Source organism: Mesocricetus auratus, unplaced genomic scaffold (genome assembly GCF_017639785.1).
Source record: "Mesocricetus auratus isolate SY011 unplaced genomic scaffold, BCM_Maur_2.0 Super-Scaffold_100014, whole genome shotgun sequence".
Classification (NCBI taxonomy): domain Eukaryota; kingdom Metazoa; phylum Chordata; class Mammalia; order Rodentia; family Cricetidae; genus Mesocricetus; species Mesocricetus auratus.
In genome coordinates this window covers 12,387,153-12,397,698 of record NW_024429197.1, presented here as the reverse complement: position 1 = coordinate 12,397,698, position 10,546 = coordinate 12,387,153, and the positions used below count along the sequence as shown (strand labels likewise).

The 10,546-nt window shown below is 52.3% G+C and overlaps 1 long non-coding RNA gene across 1 annotated transcript; it reads left to right on the top strand.

The window, feature by feature from the left end:
* The first annotated feature begins 6,696 nt into the window (after nt 1–6,696).
* Nucleotides 6,697–9,531, top strand: LOC121143915. The gene is made up of 2 exons (XR_005881219.1): nt 6,697–7,619; nt 8,535–9,531. It is a non-coding gene; the product is annotated as an uncharacterized LOC121143915 (long non-coding RNA).
* The last annotated feature ends 1,015 nt before the right edge of the window (nt 9,532–10,546 follow it).

The window sequence follows — 10,546 nt, the reverse complement described above, 5'->3', positions numbered from 1 at the left end:
CTTTCTTTAGCCCCACCCCCTGATTCTGGGAACAGCTGCAGTCAGGCAGCAAGCCCAGCATGGATCTTTTATCTCTCTGGTTCTGCTATGGGACTCTGAGAGGTTGTGGATGGGGAGGGGGGACTTTTATTGTGAAGACCCCTGCAAGCTGTCAACTTTGACTTTCTGTGAACCTGCTCTGGCTAAGTCAGGTTCACAGGGCCGGAATTTTTGTTGTAGCCCTTTGAGGCAGGGTCTCACTATAGCCCTAGCTAGCCTAGAAGTGTCTATCCAGACGAGGTTTGCCTTGAACTTGTGGTGAGCCTGATGGTGCCTCCAAGTACTGAGATTGTAGGTGTGCACTTCCACACCTGGCACAAAATCAAAGTCCTTTAGAGTTTGGGTACATGCGTGCGATAGTACAGGTATGAGACAATGGGGAGACTCAGGAACATTCGAAGTTGAGATTAAAGTACTGTGTGTGGGTGTGGGAAGCACAGCCCCAAAGGCCCTGCCGGCTTGCTGTCCCCTCCTGCCACCCATGGCCCCCATGCCTGTCGCTGGTGGGCAGGAGGCCTGGCTGTGTGACACGTGGTGCTGGGTCTGGCTTTCTTTGTCTTCCACCTGAGATTGGGTCTATCTTCTGCTTATCCCTTGCCATCAGCTCCTGCCTCATCTCTGTCCCCACCCCCACCCTGTGGGCTCCTGATTCCCACGTTAAGGGAAAAGGGGCTGATGTCAGCTCACAGTTCAAGAGTATGGCCCTTTCTGGTGGGGAAGCTAAGGTGGCAGGAGACTTGGAGCAGCTGGTCCCATCACAGTCAGGAAGCAGAGAGAGAGGAATGCCTGCAGTTGTTCAACTTCCTTTCTCCACCTACGAAGTCCAGGATCCCAGCCAGGGAACGGTGCCGCCCACAGTGGGTGGGTCTTTCCACCTGAACGAAGAGACAGTCCCCACAAGCATGTCCAGAAGAGTGATTATAAACTCTGTTAAGCTGACAAACTAAATTTAATTTGAGAGATACTCAAACCAGCAGGGAAAAGATGCATATACAAATATGCTTTTGGGCTTAGTATTTTTTTTTTTTTGGTTTTTATGAGACAGGGTTTCTCTGTTAAGTGCTAAAGATAGGGAGTAATCACATTCCTGCTATGGTTTGAACGTGTCCCCCAAATGTTGGAAGACTAACACCCAAATTCTATGCTAATGGTATTTGGAAGTGGGGGCTCTTGGAGCGATGGACCCCAATGGTTAGTGGCTTTTAACTAACTCCAACTAATGGCCTGTCTGTCGTCCTCATGCGATGTCCTGTGTGTCTTCCCATGCAGCTTGGAGTCTTCCCAGCTTCTGACTTTTAGACTGCAGAGTCAAACCCCGAGCTAAATGATCCTCTGTGCCAAGCTTTCCCAGCCTCTCTCCTTCACTCACAGCAACAGAAGATGCCGCGAGCTCTCTGACTCAAGGGTATTTAACTATGACTCTGAGGCTTGAGAGAGCATTTTGCAGCTAGAACAAAGGGTTGCTGTCTGTTTTCATCACTGGTGACAAAATACTTGAGGGAGTCAGCTTCCAGGGTGAAGTCCAAGCCAAGAGAAGCAGGGATGAAGGAGCTGGGACAAGGGTTAGGGTTCACAGTGCTCAAGGGACCCCACCAAGCCCTGCTCTCTTCAGTGAGGTCTTTCCTGAGTCCCCCCACTTCTCAGGAGCCCAGAAAATTTAGAATCCAGCCCTGGATGAGGCACTGGTGAGGGAGAGCCCCTTCCCACAGCCGCCTCAGCACAGGGCCTTTGTGGGACTTTAAAGTCCAAACCATAAAGGATGCTTAGAATATTTTCTTACATTATATCTACTTAATAAATGCCTCAGTGCGTATGTGGAGATAAGAGGGCATTTTGTGGGAGTCAGTTGTTTTCTATGACCATATGGGACCTGGGGATTGAATTAGGGTGGTTGGGTTTGGTGACAAGGGCCTTTCTCTGCTGAGTTATCTCTCTGACACTGGCCCTCACCCCATGCTCCGGGTCTCACCTGTGCTAGGTAAGTGTTTGTTTTCTTTTCTGATGCTGTGATAAAACACCATGACCCAAAGCAACGTGGGGGAGGAAAGGGTTTATTTCAGCTTATACTTCCACATCACAGTCCATCACTGAGGGAAGTCAGGGCGGGAGCTCAGGCAGGGCAGGAACATGGAGGCATAGAGGAGAGCAGAGCACAGGGAGAGCTGCTCGTGGCTTGCTCAGCTTGCTTCCTGATAGCTCTCAGGACCACCAGCCCACGGGTGACACTCCCCACAGGGATCAGGGCCCCCCATATCCCACAGGCCATTCTGGAGGGGACATTTTCTTAGTTGAGGCTCCCTCTTCCAAAATGACTCCGGCTTATGTCAAGTTCATGTAAAACTAGCCAGCACAGAGCTCTGCCACTGAACTTACATCCCCAGAGCTTTTGCTCTATTTTGAGACAGGGTTTCACTACGTTGCCCAGGCTGACCTTGAACTCAGTCTACAGCCCAGCCCAGCCTCCTGCCTGTTTCCTGAGGGCCTGTATCACCAGGTCTGGCTCAGCCCGACTCCTAATGGGGTTAAACAGCAATATGTAAATCTTCTAAGAAAAGTTCTTTGTATGAAGCACCCTATCACCGTGTGTGATCAGGGTGTCAACAGGGACCTCCTTGTCTTTTCACAGACATCTCCAGAAAGGAACGGAAGAATCCACTCCAGAGTGTTGTCCCAGGAGACAACACCATCACCCCATGGTACAGTGTCTTTGTGGCACCTGAGTTTGTATTTCAGTCTGGTACTGTGAGCATCTGTAATTGATTCAGAAATCCATGTAGACCGAAGAGCTGAGGTCACCCGGGGCTTGTGGGGAGGCAGGGAGTCCATGAAGAGCTGCACCCCACACAGGCCTCAGAATACATCTGTGTTCAGCGGCGGAGTGGGGATGTCTGGGATTCTATCCGTGAACCCCTGTTCCCACGTGTCCTCTGTAACACTGTCTGCCACCGTGACAGAAGGACAACAGCCATGCCCTGGGGGATGTGAGACGGTGAGTGTGGAAGGCCTGCTGTCCCACGGGCTCTTCGATGCGATCCTTCCCCATCCCTGGACAGCACGGCTCTCTCTTTATGGAGACTCTGTGTAGAGCAGGGCAAAGTGCCAGGCCATAGTTGCCATAAGTCAGCTAGGGTGGGTGGAAAATGACGGCCTCAGATAGGCTGTCTGGGAAATGGCGTGTCTCTCCAACCACAACCACCCCCGCATTTCCCTCCAGCGTGAGGAGGCTTGGGGGGCGGGCGGTGATACCAATGTCATTTTAGGCCTGTACTCCAGGTCCTCTTGGACATGATGCCTTGTGGGTGGGGACTGTGCCTATGGAGAGGCTCTGTGCCTGTGAGAGAGTCACCAGGAAGCCGATGGCAGAAACACTTGCTCCCCTGGTGCCGGATGGAGCCTGCAGGCCATAGGGAACCACTGACAGCCAGGCAGGGCTTGTTCAGAACCAGCTTTCAGGAGCACAGCTGGCTCAGGCGAAGGTGACAGGTTGGGGGAGGAGTGGGTCCTCACAGGCCACCTGCCCAGTCCAATTTCTCCAGCATTATCTCAGTCTTCACAGTAATTCCGTAAGCAGGACGGGGCTATTGTCACCTCCTTCTTACCACTGAGGAAACAGGGCCCCAGGGAGGTGGTGACAGCAGGCTTTGTCATCTAGCTTGCCCCAGTAGAGTTAGGGTGGGAAGCCAGGCTGTGCCCTCCCCAGAATCCGCACCTGATCCTTCTCCAGGGAGATATTTTTAGCTGGCTGGTGTCATTTTGATTGTACCTTTTACTAAGTGAGGCCTTGTACCTGTCTTGGGAGGCATTACTAAAGTGGAGACTGTAGTCCCCACCTGTCTCTTCAGGGTTTCCGCTGGGTCCTGGGAGCTGCCACCTGGGCCCTGCTTGACCTCTGTGAGTGGGGACATTTGGGCAGCCTGCAGGCAGAATCTTGTGTGGGTCACTGCTGTATATCTACAGCCCAGCCCTGGCCACATAGTAGGTACTCAGTAAAGACCCAGTGAGCATCCAGTCATCTGGTGATGGCAACCTAGGCTAAAAGAACACATTCACAATGCCATCCAGGGTGAGGGCAAGATGAAGGACCAAGCCCCCTCAAAAAATGGGGTGACTTGTATCCAGCTAGGATCTTCATAGATGCTTGTGGAAGGCATCTGGGGATGATGTAGCCCTTAGGTGGGACACAGGTTCTTTTTTTTTTTTTTAAGATTTTATTTATTATGTATACACCACTTCATGTATGCCTGCAGGCCAGAAGAGGGCACCAGATCTCATTACAGACGGTTGTGAGCCACCATGTGGTTGCTGGGAATTGAACTCAGGACCTCTGGAAGAGCAGCCAGTGCTCTTAACCTCTGAGCCATCTCTCCAGCCCCGGGACACAGGTTCTTGTTGGCCTATTTATCAAAAGCTCCTAAATGATCATGTGTATGATGGTGGCATGGTGGCCAGCTACTTGCTCTATAGACACAGAAGTCCTCGGCCAGGGTCTAATAATAGATCCCAACCCCTCAACTTCCTGGGCCTCGCTCCTTCCTTGTCTAGACAGCTATATGTGGTGGCCAGGAGGCTGCCCAGGGTGGAGGTCCTCTCTCCATCAACCCCCAGCCTTGCTGCACATGAGGTACAGGGACAGTTGATGTGACTGGACCATGATGGTGGCATGTGAGAGGGACTCAGAAGCCACAGGGCTTGGGTGGATGGAGAGAGGAAGTTGGGGGTGAAGACAGAGGAGGCTGAGGCCACCATCTCAGCCCAACCAGCAATGGAAGCAAGAGACATCCATCCCGAGAGGAGTCAGTTTGAGATGTGTTGCAGGGCTGTGGTTGCAGGGCTGTGTATATGTGCGCGCACACGTGTGTGAGCATGCATTCTGCGGGGAGGTGGGGGTCCAGCAGTGGCCGAGCAGGGGCTAGCTATAACTGAGTACCCGGACTAGAGCTGGCTTCCTGAAAGCCTAGACCTGCAACCTGCCCAGAGGCTGAGACCAGTGTTGCCAGAGGGAGGCCTAGCCACAATGAGGCTCTTCAGCCCTTGGCTTGTTGGTAGGAGTCAGCTTTTCATCACCTGACGAGATTTATTGGCGTCTCCAGAGAGCTGCCTGCCAGAGGCCTGGCAGGCAGCAGGGCTTCCTGGCTGTCTACCCAGAGCCAAGGAATCAGACAACAGCATCGGCTCTGTCCTGCTGGAGCACAGCCAGCTGTTGGGCACAGATGTTCAAGGAATGAGTCTTGCTAAGCAAGAGGACCTCAGTGAATATATATTTGCGGGTGCTTGGGTCCTTCCTGATGTTATAGATGGGGAAATAGAGGTTGGAGTGGGGAAGGGACTATCCCAAAGTCACACATCACTTCTGGGTTCTAGTCAAGACCAGAAGCCAGGCTTAGGGGCAGTGAATTCAGACTGCTGAAACAGCCTTGTTGATGGACATCTTTGTGGACTGTCTCCCTGAGAGCGGTGACCTTGGGAATTACTTTTCTCATGGCTTAGACAGAGTCAAACACCTGACAAAGGAACTGAAGGGAAGAAGGGTTCATCTGGGCTCATGGCTTGAGAGTGTGGTCCCCACCATGGCAGGAAAGATGTGGGGGCAGGCCTGTGAGACGGCTGGTCACATTGCATCTGCCATCAGGAAGCAGAGAGAACCAAATGCTCAATGCTCAGCTTGCTTCCTCCTTTATGTTTAGTTCAGGACTCCAGGGCACATTCTGTCTCTATTAGCCTAATCTAGCTAATCCCTCACACAAGTGCCAGAGCCTTGTCTCCTAGAAGAGTCTAGATTCTGTGAAGCTAACTAAATGAACCACACACCCTGTGTGTCTTGTTGATGGCTCTGATGCGAGCAGCTAAAGCAGGCCTTGTGCACACGTGGCAGTCGGGCGACAACTTGCTGGAGTCAGTTCTCTCCTTCCTTCATAAAGGTCCCTGGGATTGAACTCAGGTCGTCAGGTTTGGCAGCAAGCACCGTTTCCCACTGAGTCATCTCGCTGGCCCCAAAACAAGCCATTTGCTGAACTCATGCAGGAAGTCAGAATACCTGGACAGGTTTCTTCACAGTATAAAATGTTCAGGGGAAGATGTCTGGGCCTGGGACAGACTTTTTGGTGTCACTAGGGACCTGGGCTCTGTCTCGTCCTTCCAAGTATGATATAGATTTTGTCCTTGTGATTCCAAAAGAGCTGCTGTTACTCCAAACATTGCAGTTGCCTTTCTGGGAGGAAGGCAGTTCAGATGATGGTGAGAGGACCCGTGTTTTTGGAATCTGTGCCCTTTAAATCAGAAAAACGGTAAGTTTCCTAGAAGTGCCTGAATGGCAGGCTGTTTAAAGCATAAACAGCCCTCTGCCTTGCTTTTTTATTTTTAGCTTCTCTCAGGGGCGGGGCCTATTATTTTTGTTTGGTGGCCGTTGTTGTTTTATTTGATTAAATAAAAATCCCCTTTGTGGGGGAAATGCCCTATGAGGTAATTCTTACTAGAGTGTGAGTTACAGGTGCTACCTTGGTCACTTCCTAGGAGGGTGGGGTAACAGTGTGTGTGTGTGTGTGTGTGTGTGTGTGTGTGTGTGTGTGTGTGTGTGTGTGGTGGGACAGTGTGACCACTCACTCCCTAGATCCGAGCTGGAAGAGAACAGGGTCTTTGCCTCCAGGTCCTGGGCCCTGCTCCTCTCCCATAGCACTGGTCACACCCATTCCCCCCATGCTGGGTCCTGGTGGGTGTTCAGAGCCAATTTTCAACCAAGGGCACAGTTGGGCTGTTTAGATTAGTTACAAGAGTCCCCGCCAACCGTGGGGGTGGTGACCCCGAGGCCTTCTGTCTGCAGGACCCAGGGAGGTCTCAAAATGTGAGTGTGTGTAACTCTGCCCCCACCCCCTCCAGGCAGCCGTGGGCTCTGCACTGCCTGGAGGATGGAGGGCTCGACACATAGCCTCAGAGCAGGGTTCTCTGAAAGCCTGGAACTCACTGGAGACCCGAATCTACCTGGCCCAGGTCTCAGGCTATGTTTGCCAGGGTGACTCTCAGAGAGCCATGTCTTCTCAGCAAAATAGAGGCACAGGTAGGCCTGAACCAGCACACCGGGTGGGACTGAAAGGGACAAGGTGTTATCTAGCTTCTCATATTTCCTGTGACTCTACCTTTGGGCCTATAGGTCTCAGTTCCAAGCCCCAAAGATAGAGGAGGATGAGGTCACAGTGCACCAGCAACATAATATTTGTGAGCAGGCAGAAGACCCCAGAGTGGCCACCCAGGGTTAGAAGAGGCCCCTGGAGCTGCCCCCCAAAGCTGCCCTACTCACAGCTGCCCACATTAGCCCTGAGGAAGACCTGCTTCCTAGAAGGTTCTGCTGCTGGGCTGTTGTATATTCTCCCTCAGACCCAGGTCAGCTAGGAGTACATCAATATCCTTCTTGCCTTCCTTCCCCAGCTGGAGCTGGGGGTGACTTTCAAGGGAGGGCTCGATCAAGGACATTACATGTGAGAGCGGCAATGGCAGTCAGACGGTCCCACGTGGAGGCGCGCTAGCGGCTATCTGGGTTGGCTGAAAGGACACAGACTCCCACGCGCAATGTTGAAGTGTGAAACCTGGTGGGTCTGTGAGGGTTATTTTTACCTCCTAGCCTGTAGGTGGAGAGGGGTGTTCTGAGCCGGCCCTAGCCCCACAGAAAGAGTGGCAATTGAGCACTGAGCAGAGAGCGCACTCCTCCTCCATGGGGGCAAGTCTGTTTAGACTGGAGCATGCTGGGACACGTGACAGTGCAGGACCCCCACCAGGAACTCAGTCTCCTCAGGAGAGCGATGTGCCAGGCTCTCAGAAGTCTCACCAGAGAGCACGTCTGCAAAGACACTTCTGTATTCCTGATTTATTTTATTTTTTAGCACTGGGGCAGGAACCCAGCACCTCACATGCTACCTAAGCACCCTGCCACTGAGCCGAGCCCTCAGGCCTCTCTTTTTGAGGCTATGTCTCCCTAAGTTGCCCAGGCTAGCCCTGAACTCACTGTGTAGCCCAGACAGGTCTTGAACCTTTGATCCTCCTGCCTCAGCCCCTTGGGCAGCTAGGATCATAGATCTGCTCCACCAGACCTGATGCAAGGACAGTTTTGTGAGCAGATTGGAGCCTACCCTCCATTCCTTGTAACCTAGGTGATTGCAGGGGGTCTGAGCTACCCAGGGCTCCAGCAGCCAACAGGGAGTGTGCAGCTATGGTGGAAGAAACTCAGGCCTGCGGTTTCTACTAGGAAAAGGGTACCAGGAGAAGTCTGTGCTGCTGTCCTCTGCATGTTCTAAGTTTTCCTCTGGGAAGTGGGCTTATCCTGGCCATCGCTCTGTGCTTGAAGAAACAGAGGCTTGTAGACAGTTGGGGCCCAACCACAGTCACTACCAGGAGTTGGGGGTTCAATGCATATGGATAGAGAGGGTGACCTCCGTGGAGGGTGCATGGGTATTAGTATCTAGTAAAGAGCAAGTCACCACAAATAACAGGAGTTTGTTGTCTTACAGCCTGAAGGCTGGGAGCCCCAAGTAGGTGTCCCACAGCTGAGCTCTGAGAAAAGGAACCTCCAGGTACCGATCCCCTCTTCTGCCTCTTCCAGCTCCTAAGAGCAGCCTGCCCTCCTCGGCCCATGGACTCAATCTCTACCTTCAGAGCCAGCAGCGCTGTGACATCTTCCTGCGCAACTGACGTCTGATCACTTCCTTCACTCAAGGGCCTCTGTGAACCGTCTAAGACCGTCTCTTGATTTTAGATTTATAACCTGTTCCCTCTCTAGAAGTCTCTTTGCCATGTAGAAGAATTGCAAGCACAGGTTTTAGGGTGGCCAGGTGGGTGTCGTGGGGTGCTCTGTCCTGCCAACAATGGTGCTTTTGAAGATAATGGCCACCCACTCCTCAGGACAGCTGTTGGGAGGAGACGTGCAGGTCAGGTTCATTCCAGAGGGGATTGCAGAGTGACCGAGCCAGATGCAGGGGACTCCCTGGCACTCTAGGGCTCCGCAGGTAGACAGTGCAGAGAGTATGTGTATATGTAGCAGTATTTGCAGCTCAGCCCACGATTTAGGATCCAGCAGACCAGGGTTCAGATCCCATCTCTGCTTCCTCTCAGGCCTCTGGCAGGGTGTAGATGGAGGTGTGGGCGGGGCTGCTATGGAGGAAGTCAGCAGATGCTTCCGGTGACCTCATTTCACCTGCACTGCAGCCTCTGTAGAAACAGCAGCTCAGAGAGGCCAAGTTCTCTTCTTGAGATAGCACAGCAGCTGGGAGGGGCTGGGCTTTCCCAGGCCTTGGGATTTCAAGCCAGGCTGTAGCTGCCCTGTACTCATGCATGGAAGGCCTCCTTCCCATGTCCTTTAAATCCAATGACCACCTTTTAGTTTAATGCATCTGTTTTAAAATGGAGCTTTATAAGCTCCCACAGGTGGGAAATAACAGAATTCATGGGCCGGCTATATATATTTTTATAAGGCATATTAAAATAAATTTATCACTATAAAAGCAAAAATGTCTGTCCTCAGTTTTATAAAGTGATGTCACACAAAGCCTTATCCCTCATCTTAGAATTGGCTCTGCACCTGTTTCTTCAGACCATAACAGTATGACCAGCTATCCCTTATCATGGTCTGTGCTCCCCTCCCCCACCTTCCCAACCATTGCACCTGACTCCCCAGGGCCCTCTGGGGTCTCCCAGCCCTGCTCAGCTCTATTCCCTCCACCCTGGCTCCTCTGTAGCTCTGGTCACCCAGCTAGAAGTTGTCAAGATTCGAGCCCTGGCTATGAGTCCTCAATTCCTGTATCATTCTGATGTCAGGACTCAGCTGAGGGTCACCCAGGAGCTCGTGTGAGTGTGAGTGTGTGTGTGTGTGTGTGTGAGTGTGTGTGTGTGTGTGTGTGTGTGTGTGTGTGTGCTTGCCACCTATTTTTGGAGGCAGGTTCTCTCACTGAATCCAGAGCTCACCTACTGGATTACAGGTGGGGCTGCCTTGCCAAATCTTTCACATGTGTGCTAGGGATCCGAACTCAGGAACTCAGTGAGACGAACACTGTATCCACTAAGCGATCTCTCCAGTCCTCATACTGCTGGATTTTGTTGCCCTGATGGGGCAGCGGGGGAGGGGAGAGGAGGCAGGGGAGAAATGCTGAAGGGCCTTTTATAATCTCTCCTGGAGCAGAAAATGGTATCCAATCCAAACTCTACAATGTCATGGGAAGCGGGGTTTCCCAGAGGTTCCTACCCTGCTCTCTGCTTGGGTCTTCATGCCCCTTCCTTTATTGCGGCACGGGGGCCGGGGGGGGTCCTTTATCCTCCCAGAAGTCAGGGAAGAGCCCCAAGCTTATTAATTCCAAGGGAGTGAGGAAGAGTATGCAACCCCAGTTTTCTGTTTCAGGGAACCCCACAAAGCACATTTGGCTGGGGTCTCCCAGATCATCTCCAGGGGCTACAGACTGCAAGAGGAAGAGCCTATTGCAGGGCCCAGCCCATGATCATGCCCATGGTTTTGCTTGGTGACAATTCTCTC